The following is a 12,262-nucleotide window of genomic DNA, read 5'->3' on the forward strand; positions in this document are numbered from 1 at the left end:
AGAAGGTGAAAAGAGTGGGGTGGAAATAGCAGAATGCACAGAGGAAAGGAAAATGGGGACCAGTCAGGGAGGAGGAATGCAGAGGAGGCTGTTTAAACAGCCGTTAGATTGAGCAATAAAATACAAGACAGGAGATGGGATTTATAAAAAATGTGATTGGGAGATGGAAAGCGTCACCGCCATGGTGAGGAAAATTAGGAGTAAGTGGTGGAAGCAAGCTAACAGATTACCGGCTCCAAAAAGCAATGAAGAGCAGCAGGAAGGATGTGAAGAATGTAAGGGAGGGAAGGAAGAAATTAACCTAGCAAGAGGAAAGATGAGAGGAGAGCAAGAGGAACAGCGTGAGCCAGGCCCTGCCAAGAGAAGTGAGCTCTGGGTTATCCTCTCTCAGGGAAGGTGGGGGCTGAAAGCTTGTCCCTTAGTGAAATATGGGGTGGAAAGAGCGCTTGCTCTCCACTGCATAAGGTCCTGATTCAGGAGAGCACTTAAGCACATGCTTCACTCTCTGTGAGACACTAATTAATCAGTGTCTTGAGTGGTCAGTGGGTCAGTGAGTGGCAGCTTTGCTCTCCCTTTGCATAGCCGTGGGCTCACCCCTGACCAACACACAAATCAGCGACATCTGGCCTTGATTATCCAGGTGGGTGCTGGGAGGGTGGAGCAGTTAGATGCTCTCGCTGCTGCTGACACCCAATTTTCTCACCATGGCAGTGAAGCTTTTAACCTCCCAGCCTTTTCTGTCTTGCATTTTTACTGCTCTATCAAACAGCTGTGTAAAATCCACTCCGCTGAACAACCTTCCCTGCTCCCAGCCCTTCCACTGATAGCACCTCCTCTCAGAGAACCCCCAGCAGAAAGACAAGAAGCCAACGTGCAATTACCCAGACAGTTGCATCACATCTAGTGGAATGTGGCTAGCATGCGTCTGCCTGGTTCCTACATGCATGTGTGGGCTATGCAGTGACAGGCAACGTATGTGGAGGGCCTTGTACAGAAGGATTTATGGGAAGTGGTGTTGGGATTCTGACACATCCAACTCTGGTCACATCGCACTGAGGACAGAAGAGGGAAAGGACCATCGAGCTGAATGTGGTGAACTAAAGCACAAGCCAAGTGCTTTCCTAGCTAAATAAATCTGTCCCCATCTAGCCCTGGGCTTTGATCCTCAACTAAGATGGATTGGGCTGAGCTGATACTTGGATAGGAGACCGCTCGGGAAAATCCAGGTGCTTCCGGAAGCAGTGATAATGATTTGGTAGGTGGTGCTCTTCTCTCTGCATCACTACAACCTCAGTGTTGTGATGAGGTGAGAGGGCCTGTGCAGCTGGGTGGGCTTCCCGGGAGTCGTGCTCAGCCCCATCTGTGCCTAATTAACTGCCTCCCCAGGGATGTGTACTGAGGCTTCCTGTCAGAGACAGCCTGCTCAGCTCGCTAATAGGAGAGATCTGCAGTGAGTAGGGTCAGCAGTGGGGTGGATTGGGAAAGGGTCTAGAGAGAGGGTATGGGCCAAAGCAGGAAGTGCTCCAAATAATTGAAGCAAAGATAATAGAAATAGATTTTTCTCTGCTTGCTACAGGGTCCCTGGACTGCAATCAGGATAGAGGGAGGGCCATGGTCACAGGGCTACTGAGTCTGGAATCAGGCTGAAGACCCAGTAGGAGGTTGCTGGATGACCATTGTCTTGGTGGACTTTATGATTTGGGAGACTGAGGACCGCCAGGTACCAACCTGGTCTTCTCACCGCTGTCTGCCAGTGAAGACATAAAGTGGAGATTCTGACCATGCCATGGATGTTGACACTGGTTTCTGGCTACATCCAGTTTGCATAAGTAGTACACGTCCCACAAATCTCCTCTTCCTGTCTTGAGGAATTGTGTTGCTGTACTGCTAACTATCTATGGTGCACCTCCCCAGAGATGGGTGCACTTCACTGGTGGGGGAGTGATTCCTGAGTACATCATTGGCAAAGACATGGTGTTAGTGTAAGGACAATAGTATTTTGTATTTATTAAAACCACCTATTGATAATGTGATCAAGGTCCTGATCTCAGGAATTAATAAACCACCCCAAACTTATCCCTCTTTTGCTACTCTCATAAATGTGTTGAAAAACCCAAGCAAACCCCTGCTGGCATATTCACTGTCATTACTTTTGTCATCAAAGAAAATCTTTGGAGTGAGAATGAAAGAGCAGATTTGAGTCTTTTCCTACCTGTGAAACGGACTTCATTAAAAAGTAATGAAATCCTGCTGGAGCTTTTCAGCTCCCCTATCAATAGAGGCACTCTGAGCAACTCCAGCCCCCACACTCCTCCTGTCCAGCGTGCATATGTAAAAAGGCCACAGCTAAATGCCAGAGCGTTTGCATAACCTTGTCAGTCCACCGTCTTCTGGCATTTTGGGGAGAACTGGAGGGAAGCACGTCACAGAATTGTCCTGGTTCCCTTTGTACTGGTAGGCACTGAACTAGAGGCTCATCTCCTGGAAATGAGCACAAAGGCCCTATCCTTGGACTTCTTTGGGGTCGAAAGCTGTGAGAACCCCAACCTGGCAACTAGTACACAGGTTGCGGAAGCTTTTATCTGTTGAGATCTTTGCCCATGTACCCAATAGGGCACAATCCTACATGAGGAACACGTAGACAATCTGCCAAGTTTCCTGCATCCCGTACCGCTACCCATTGGAATTCCTTCTGTGGTCCCCACAAATGGGGGCCTTTTGGGAACCTTGCTGTGAAGGATCAAAGGCTTTAAAAGTTAGTGGCTTAGGCCACTTCCCCTCTTCTTCCAGACCAAAGCACCAAGCCCTTCCTCTGGGAGGATCTTACTCTCTCTCTCACACTCACTCACACACTGTCCCTTGCATCCCTTGTATAGGACTCATGATGCAATGGCAGCCCATGATCAAGCACAGGGCCAAGCCCGCCCAGAGCACTCCTTCTGTTTTTACCCCCTTCCCAGAGGAGTGGGACTTTAGGGCATCTCCATAATGCTCTCACCTAATCAAGGTACTTTGGTGTAACTCTTCTCTAGTGGCTAGAGCTGGGGTTCTGCTGTAGGATCTTTGCCAAGTCACCAAACCTTTCTGTGCCTCTGTTTTTTCCAGTTGGTTAAATGGAGCTGATGACACTTGCCTACTTCACAGGGGGGTTGTGAGACTTCATGGTTGAAAAGTGCAGTAAGATCCTCAGGTGGACGATACTCTAGAAGTGCTAAGCATTGTAATGGGCTGTCTTGTAATCTGTTAGCCGCTGCTGGGTATGGGATGGGGTAAGAACTGCCAAACTGTGGGTCATAGGCCCTACGTTGCTAATGGCTAATGGAGACTCAAGCAGTCATGGTTAGCAGCATAGTGATGACCATGCAGTCTTTGGCAGAAATGGCCTTATCCTCAAGTTGCAGCATTGTGGTAGCAACTCTAGTTAAGGCAGCGATGGTGCTTCTATTTTAAGATGTCTCACTTGATCATTACCTGTTCTGGTCACTCCCTCTGAAGCACCTGGCATTGACCACTGTCGGAAGACAGGATCCTGGACTAGATGGATATTTAGTCTGACCCAGTATGGCCAATATTATGTTCTTTAGTCCCTGATTCATGGACACATCCCTGCTCATTCAAGTCAATGAAACTTAAGGATGTACTTAAAGTTAAGCACCGGCCTGAGTGCTTTTCTGAATTGGGGCCTAAAGGTCTATTTTCAGCCATTTGATATATTAATGCATTAAACATAACATGCACAGAGGGCATGTGGAGCCTTTGAGTGCTCCTCCTGGGAGATATAAAAAGCTAGTCCCATTTATGGTAATTCTTGACATATAATGTTCAATCTAATTTGATTAGGGGAGATGTCCTGGGCAGCAGAGCCCTGGTCCCTCTGCTAAAAAGTCTGCATTAGAGACCTGCTCCTCATCAATATTAAATGCTTGGCCAGTAGGAATGCCAAAGGAAAAGGAAATGTCAGGTTGGGTGTGGGGGCATGTGCTCTGCAGGAAGGGGAGTGGGTTCATACGGCTGAGAACCTGGCAGGTTAATTTTTAATTACTTCTTTGTAATGACACACAAAGGCTCTGATGGGAATATAACAAGAGGGTTTGTCATAAAGCTGTGCGGTTGGCTAGGCAAGTCTGGGAATAGCCAAGCAAGGCCACTGCTGCCTGAAAGTAACTCATTGGTCACAGATGGCTGGATTCCAAAAGTAACATTTACTATTCTTACCTGTGATCATAGAAACACAAACGATTTATGAATTACTACGATGGCATCTTTCATCCACGGATCCCGGAACAATGAATTAATCCTTCTAACTAGAGATGGGTGAATAATTGATTTTGTGGTTTGGTGGCAATTCCAAAAAAACAAAACAAAAACCCACTTTGACCCAAAACAACATTGGCGAATCAACAAAATTGACAAGCTTTGTTATGTATTGAAGAAAATGTTTTGTCTGACATGAAATTAAACATTTGGTTTAGTTTCCAGGCACTCTTTAAAATGAAAGGAAATGAAAGGGTAGATTCACAAAACAGGGGTGGGATAGCTGCTGTCCCTATAATCTTTAGCCCCATGGTTTGAGCACTCATCTGGGATGTGAGAAACCGATGTTCTATTTCCTCTTCTTCTCCCCCCTACAATGCCTGATGCGGGGCAGGGATTTGAATTTGATGCTTTCCCAGAAACTCCTGCCTCGTGCTGGCCTGTAGGCCAATCATTAGGGCATTCTCCTACAATGGGGGAGACCCAAGTTCAAATCCCTTCTCCACATGAGCTTTTCTAATATCTCATGAGACAACTGATTTTTCCTCACTGTTGTCCGTCCCAGAGCAAGATGTCTGATTCCATCTTTGTCTCCATGACGGCAGCATCCTTTTGTATCATCCTTTGCTAGGTCACTCTTTGTCCCCCTCGCCTTCTCTTCTCTCCAGGTGGGATCCAATCTAAGATGTATCTTGTATCAGAGGGTAGCCGTGTTAGTCTGGATCTGTAAAAGCAGCAAAGAATCCTGTGGCACCTTATAGACTAACAGACGTTTTGGAGCATGAGCTTTCGTGGGTGAATACCCACTTCCTCAGATGCATGTAATGGAAATATCCAGGGGCAGGTATATATATGTGTGCTAGCAAGCAAGCTAGAGATAACGAGGTCAGTTCAATCAGGGAGGATGAGGCCCTGTTCTAGCAGTTGAGGTGTGAAAACCAAGAGAGGAGAAACTGGTTCTGTAATTGGCAAGCCATTCACAGTCTTTGTTCAATCCTGAGCTGATGGTATCAAATTTGCAGATGAACTGAAGCTCAGCAGTTTCTCTTTGAAGTCTGAAGTTTTTTTGCTGCAGGATGGCCACCTTAAGGTCTGCTATAGTGTGGCCAGGGAGGTTGAAGTGCTCTCCTACAGGTTTTTGTATATTGCCATTCCTAATGTCTGATTTGTGTCCATTTATCCTTTTCCGGGTTTGTCTTGCAGTAGGAGGCTTCTGGGTACACGTCTGGCTCTGTTGATCTGTTTCCTTATTTCCTCATGCGGGTATTGTAGTTTTGAGAATGCTTGGTGGAGATTTTGTAGGTGTTGGTCTCTGTCTGAGGGGTTAGAGCAGATGCGGTTGTACCTCAGTGCTTGGCTGTAGACTATGGATCGTGTGATGTGCCCGGGATGGAAGCTGGAGGCATGAAGGTAGGCATAGCGGTCGGTGGGTTTTCGATATAGGGTGGTGTTAATGTGACCATCACTTATTTGCACCGTGGTGTCAAGAAAGTGGACCTCCCGTGTAGATTGGTCCAGGCTGAGGTTGATGGTGGGGTGGAAGCTGTTGAAATCATGGTGGAATTTTTCCAGAGTCTCCTTCCCATGGGTCCAGATGATGAAGATGTCATCAATGTAGCGTAGATAGAGAAGGGGTGTGAGTGGACGAGAGCTGAGGAAGCGTTGTTCCAGGTCGGCCATGAAGATATTGGCATATTGTGGGGCCATGCGGGTGCCCATAGCAGTGCCACTGATCTGGAGATATATATTGTCATCAAATTTGAAATAGTTGTGTGTCAGCTCTCGTCCACTCACACCCCTTCTCTATCTACGCTACATTGCATTCTCAAAACTACAATACCCGCATGAGGAAATAAGGAAACAGATCAACAGAGCCAGACGTGTACCCAGAAGCCTCCTACTGCAAGACAAACCCAAGAGAGAAACCAACAGGACTCCACTGGCCATCACATACAGCCCCCAGCTAAAACCCCTCCAACGCATCATCAAGGATCTACAACCCATCCTGGACAATGATCCCACACTTTCACAGGCCTTGGGTGGCAGGCCAATCCTTGCCCACAGACAACCTGCCAACCTGAAACATATTCTCACCAGTAACTGCACACCACACCATAATAACTCTAGCTCAGGAACCAATCCATGCAACAAACCTCGATGCCAACTCTGCCCACATATCTACACCAGCGACACCATCACAGGACCTAACCAGATCAGCCACACCATCACTGGTTCATTCACCTGCACATCCACCAATGTAATATACGCCATCATATGCCAGCAATGCCCCTCTGCTATGTACATCGGCCAAACTGGACAGTCTCTACGGAAAAGGATAAATGGACACAAATCAGACATTAGGAATGGCAATATACAAAAACCTGTAGGAGAGCACTTCAACCTCCCTGGCCACACTATAGCAGACCTTAAGGTGGCCATCCTGCAGCAAAAAAACTTCAGGACCAGACTTCAAAGAGAAACTGCTGAGCTTCAGTTCATCTGCAAATTTGACACCATCAGCTCAGGATTGAACAAAGACTGTGAATGGCTTGCCAATTACAGAACCAGTTTCTCCTCTCTTGGTTTTCACACCTCAACTGCTAGAACAGGGCCTCATCCTCCCTGATTGAACTGACCTCATTATCTCTAGCTTGCTTGCTAGCACACATATATATACCTGCCCCTGGATATTTCCATTACATGCATCTGAGGAAGTGGGTATTCACCCACGAAAGCTCATGCTCCAAAACGTCTGTTAGTCTATAAGGTGCCACAGGATTCTTTGCTGCTTTTAAGATGTACCTTGTGCTTCTGCCAAAGGGTAGCCTGAGGGAATGGCCAAACAACCCTAGCTGTCTGTCTGATTGTTAAGTCCACAGCTTACTGACCCATGCAGTGCAACACTTCCACATTGGTTACACGATCTCTCAAGGAATTCCCAGTATTCTTCTTAAACAACGCTGGCAAAAGGCATTCAACTTCCTGTTGCGTACTTTCACCATGTGCCAGATAATGAGGCGTTCAACACTGTTGGGACGGCAATAGCGCAGTACAATATAATTTTAGTGTGTAGATATATCATCTTCTTACTCTTCCAGATATTTGACAAACAGGACATTGAGCCACTGGCTTTGCCAATTCTTGCCTTCCCTTCTTTAGTGAACTGGCCATTGGTACATATTGTACTTCCAAGACAGGTGAAGTCCTCGACTCATCATTTGATCTGCATATCAGGTTATGTCATTCCTTGTGTGGAAATGGGGGCAGAGTGGAGAATTGAACCAAGGTGTCCTAGTTCCTGAGTGAGTGCCCTAATCACTGGGCTAAAGGTTATAAGGAGGCATTACCACCCCCTCCTCCCATTTTGTGAATGTCACCTAAGTCTTTAAAGAAATATTTTGGCCAAAACTGGTCATCCCAGCTCTGCTCCTAACACATATGTTACTGTGCATTTTCTCATTAAAGCAGGAGATTCCTTTTAAGTTCCTTTCTGTGGGGGGGGGGGGGTATGTGTGCTGAGATGATAGCTGTACTGGTCTCATCATATTTTTGTGTGCCATGAGATGGACACAGTGGGATTGCCAGGAAAAGATCCAAAGACATCTGTTACTAGAACCAGATAATTAACATGGTGCAAAATAAATGGATTTCAGGAAACTAATTACTAGGGTCAATTAATTTAAGCCTGCATCCTAATGGATAAATAATAGGGGACAGCTGGAGTCCTGTGCTTTTCCTCTGCTACTGTTTAAAAATCCAGTAGGCTGTTTCAGGTGATACCCTTTTAATGAGCAGCTCTGCAACTGAAAGATTCCTTAGCAGTTTTAACTGGGCAAGTGGGAGGTTGCATTTGCCAGTTGAAAATGACCGTTTGAATTAGGGTAAGAGAAGTGACAAGACGTGACCACTGGGGGACAGAGTTTGAATGGAGAAGCTTTGGTTGAATTGGGTGGTGAGGGGGTAGATGGGGAACTGAGCTGTTTGAACTGGGCAGGATGATTTGGGCAGCCGGGTGTGAACATTTGCGAGTTTCAACTCGAAGTGGGGGAGCTCAGCCTGGCCTTTGAATTGGAGGAATAACAAGTGGCGGTTGAGAACCATTTTGAACCGGGAGAGCAGGAAGTGGCAGGCTGAAATCAGGGAGCCAGGCATGGCCAGTGAGGGTGGGGTTTGAATTGGGCTCTTGTGAGACATTTCTGGGAATGGCAGTTGGGAAGTTGCATTGGTCCATTTGAACTGAAGGAGCTGAGAATGAGAGGTTTAAGACAGGCAGGGACAGCACTTGGGTTCCCGTGGGGAGAGAAACAGACAACAGGCAGTGAAGAAAAGTTTAAGAGACTGGGTCCTCAGGGCATGAGATGAGCAGCATATGAGACACGAGGGAAGAGAAAGGGATAAAGCCCAAGAAGAGAAATAACAGTGAAACACCCATGGGAAGAGAGGCGAACTCGTCATTGCATGGAGGGCTTGAGAGCAGCTTGACCTGTCTCTGGCGTACATACAGAAACAATGGCTTTGGTAAGAAATCTTGTCACTGGCCTTGGTAGGTGGCAATCGGAGACCTCTGCTACAACTCAAAGCTAAACAAATATCAGACCCTTAATACCTGCAAATGATGCACAATCGACTATTGGCTGGTGAGCAGTCTTTTATCACAAGTGTTGGCTGGTTTGGGGAAATAACATTTCTTAGGATCTATCTATTTCATGTCTACACTTCATCCTTTGCCTGAGCTTAAGTGTGAACTCAACATTTACTGGTTAAATAGAAGGGTTCACTTTCCAGAACTGCCAAACCAACCCTTTTCACCAGCAGCACTTAAAGGAAATACATTTTAATTTCAGTTAAGCTAACTCACAACTTAGAGTAAATGCAAAATATAATTATGTACATGCCTTGGCTAAGGATCTCATTACAAGCAGATGAATTTTATTTTACAGTGTGGATTGAGATAGCAATTTAAAGCTGGATCTAAATAAATATGAGCAGAAAGTTATTATATGTCTGAATATGGAGTCAATACAATTTGTTGAATGCAGATGCCCAGTTGCCATCTGAACCACGATATTTAATGCTGAGCTTCATTAAATAGTTATTTTGAGGCTGGTTGAACATTGTGGTCTCTGATCTGCAGCATGATTGTTTCCTTTGTTTAATCCTACTTGACTTTTATCCTTAGTAATGTTTAGCGGTATCACAGTCACAACAGCAGCTGGAAGCCCCAACCAGGAGTGGAGCCTCATTGTGCTAAGCTCTGTCCAAACAGATACTGTGGGATGGTCTTTGCTCCAAAGGCATCAAAATTGAAATTGACAGGATAGACCAAGGGATGCAATGTACAAGCAGAGTGGTCAGGAAGCGCCAAATCATCCTTGCTCCAAGTTGTACTGTTGAGGCTTCTAGCCCACCTTGTGCAGCAGCCCATGGACAATGTGCTGAACAGAGATCTTCATAAAGACTCATTCCTGGTCCCGGGAGCAGATGGTGCTTGATGACTTTAATCCTTCCCAGAAGAGCAATTGCTCTGGGATATGACAATAAGACCTGCTGGCAATGTTTGAGGATACCCAGCCTCCACCTAATGAAGAAACTAACATTGCCACCTAGCGACTGGCAGTTCAGGAAAAGATGAAGGGGCCCTCAGCACTATTCTACTGTGATAGGAATTGTAGCAGTATGCTTCCTGGACCCACTATGATGTTTCTTTTCCTCCTCCTCCTCCAACTTAAGGCTCAGCATAGCCTGACACTGGAGACCTTTTGCTGTTTCATTTCTTGCCTTTGTGTTAGAGGCCAGTTGAGAGTGGTACCAATGCAATGGATCCTCACAGGATAGACCTATCGGATGTTTTGAATGTGGGGCCAAATATGTCCCTGTGCCGACAGCTTTGTGTTATGGTATTGCCGTCTTTTGGAGCCATTAGATAGCCTAGCCTTGAGAAAGTACCTGCCCTGGTTTGTTCCACTGGAACAAAAGTTCTTAGATGCTGAAATATGTCCAGCACATGCTGTGTGACCTCAGCCAAGTTCCTTCCCCTCTATCTCAGTTTCCTTATCAGCGATCATGCTACATGCATTGTTTTGAAAAGTGTTATGGATAAGTTAACCATGGTTCTAAATACTTATGATTGCCACTAGGGGGAGCTGCACAGCCATCAGAGGCTCTGCGCTGGAGATCTGCTAAAACAACTCCTGGTCCTGTGTAGAACATATCCCAAAGCCAGGGCCAGCTCCAGGCCACAGCGCGCCAAGCGCGTGCTTGGGGCGGCACGCCGCGGGGGGCGCTCTGCCGGCTGCTGGGAGGGTGGCAGGCGGCTCCGGTGGACCTGCCGCAGGCATGGCTGTGGACAGTCCGCTGGTCCCGCAGCTCCGGTGGACCTGCCGCAGGCATGGCTGTGGACGGTCCACTGGTCCCGCAGCTCCGGTGGACCTGCCGCAGGCATGGCTGTGGACGGTCCGCTGGTCCCGCAGCTCTGGTGGACCTCCCACAGACACGCCTGCGGCAGGTCCACCGGAGCTGCGGGACCAGCTGATCGTCCACAGAAACGCCTGCGGGAGGTCCACTGGAGCAGCGGGACCGACGAGCGGCAGAGCGCCCCCCGCGGCGTGCCGCCGTGCTTGGGGTGGGAAAATTGCTAGAGCTGGCCCTGCCCAAAGCAATAATCCTTTACCACCGGATGTGATGCATGGTCTAGATCCAAGTTCTGAATGCAGCATTGCCTGTTGCAAAGGGTTTGGTGTAATATACACCGGGCAAATTAATTAAAATAAAGTTACTGGAGCCTGAGGACGCATCTGTCCCTCCCCATACTACAGCAGGAGCGATGTTATTCAGGTAAGCTCTAGGGATTTTACTTTGCAATGGAGCTGCTGGTATCTGAATAGTATCAGAGGGGTAGCTGTGTTAGTCTGGATTTGTAAAAGCAGCAAAGAATCCTGTGGCACCTTATAGACTAACAAGACGTTTTGGAGCATAAGCTTTCGTGGGTGCATCCGACGAAGTGGGTATTCACCCATGAAAGCTCATGCTCCAAAACGTCTGTTAGTCTATAAGGTGCCATAGGATTCTTTGGTGTCTGAATAGCCGCCTCTTCTTGTCAGTTCTGGTTTCTAATTCTGCTGCTTTGGCTGACAGAAATTTACAGTAGCTGAATGGCTCGCTGCCTGGGGATACATTGGCCTGTTAAACCCAGGGTTATGAGTTTAATCCTTGAGGGGGCCACTGAGGGAGCTAGGGCAAAATCAGTACTTGGTCCTGCTAGTGAAGGCAGGGGGCTGGACTCAATGACCTTTCAAAGTCCCTTCCAGTTCTAGGAGATAGGATATCTCCATTAAATAGCTTAGTAGAGAGACCCATGCAGAACGACATGGTTTTACTAAACGGATGGTTGCGCAGAGCACTCGGGGGGGGTGCGATTCCCAGGAAACTCTGGTAGACATATTGGCACTAGCTCTCTCGTCCAGCTAACCTGCTAGAAACAGTAGCGTGCCTGTGATAGCAAAGGACGGGACCAGCCATCTCCCATAAATGCAAACCTGGCTCTTGGCTGTGGGTACCTATGCGGGGCAGCTATCGTGAGCATACCCACTAGAAATGGGAATTGCACCCCAACTCCAAGTGCAGAGGCGGGGAGGTCAGTAAAGGTGTGTATTATCTCAGTGTAAATAAAGAGTTGGTTAAGGAGATGGATTTATAGATGTATGCACAAGCAGAAGCATCTAGTACCTGCAGGCACAGGTGGCTGCAGCACTTAATTGCACAGTCAGTTGGATGCATTGTAGGCGCACATGCACGGAGATGCTCGTGTTCCGTGTTCAGCTGCAAAGGTTGTGCAGGTCTGTGCGTGTCCCATAGTGTGAATGGAGCGGCGTGGTGCACGGAGGGATGCACGCTTGCACACGCGAATGCATGCAGCATTGATAGATGCGCTCAAGCTCCACACCCGTCTAAAGCGGCGTTGCCGAAGGCGACTGTCTGGCGGCGGGTGGTCGCCTGGGCCCCGGTGCTC

The sequence above is a fragment of the Gopherus evgoodei genome, chromosome 7 (genome assembly GCF_007399415.2).
Source record: "Gopherus evgoodei ecotype Sinaloan lineage chromosome 7, rGopEvg1_v1.p, whole genome shotgun sequence".
Classification (NCBI taxonomy): domain Eukaryota; kingdom Metazoa; phylum Chordata; order Testudines; family Testudinidae; genus Gopherus; species Gopherus evgoodei.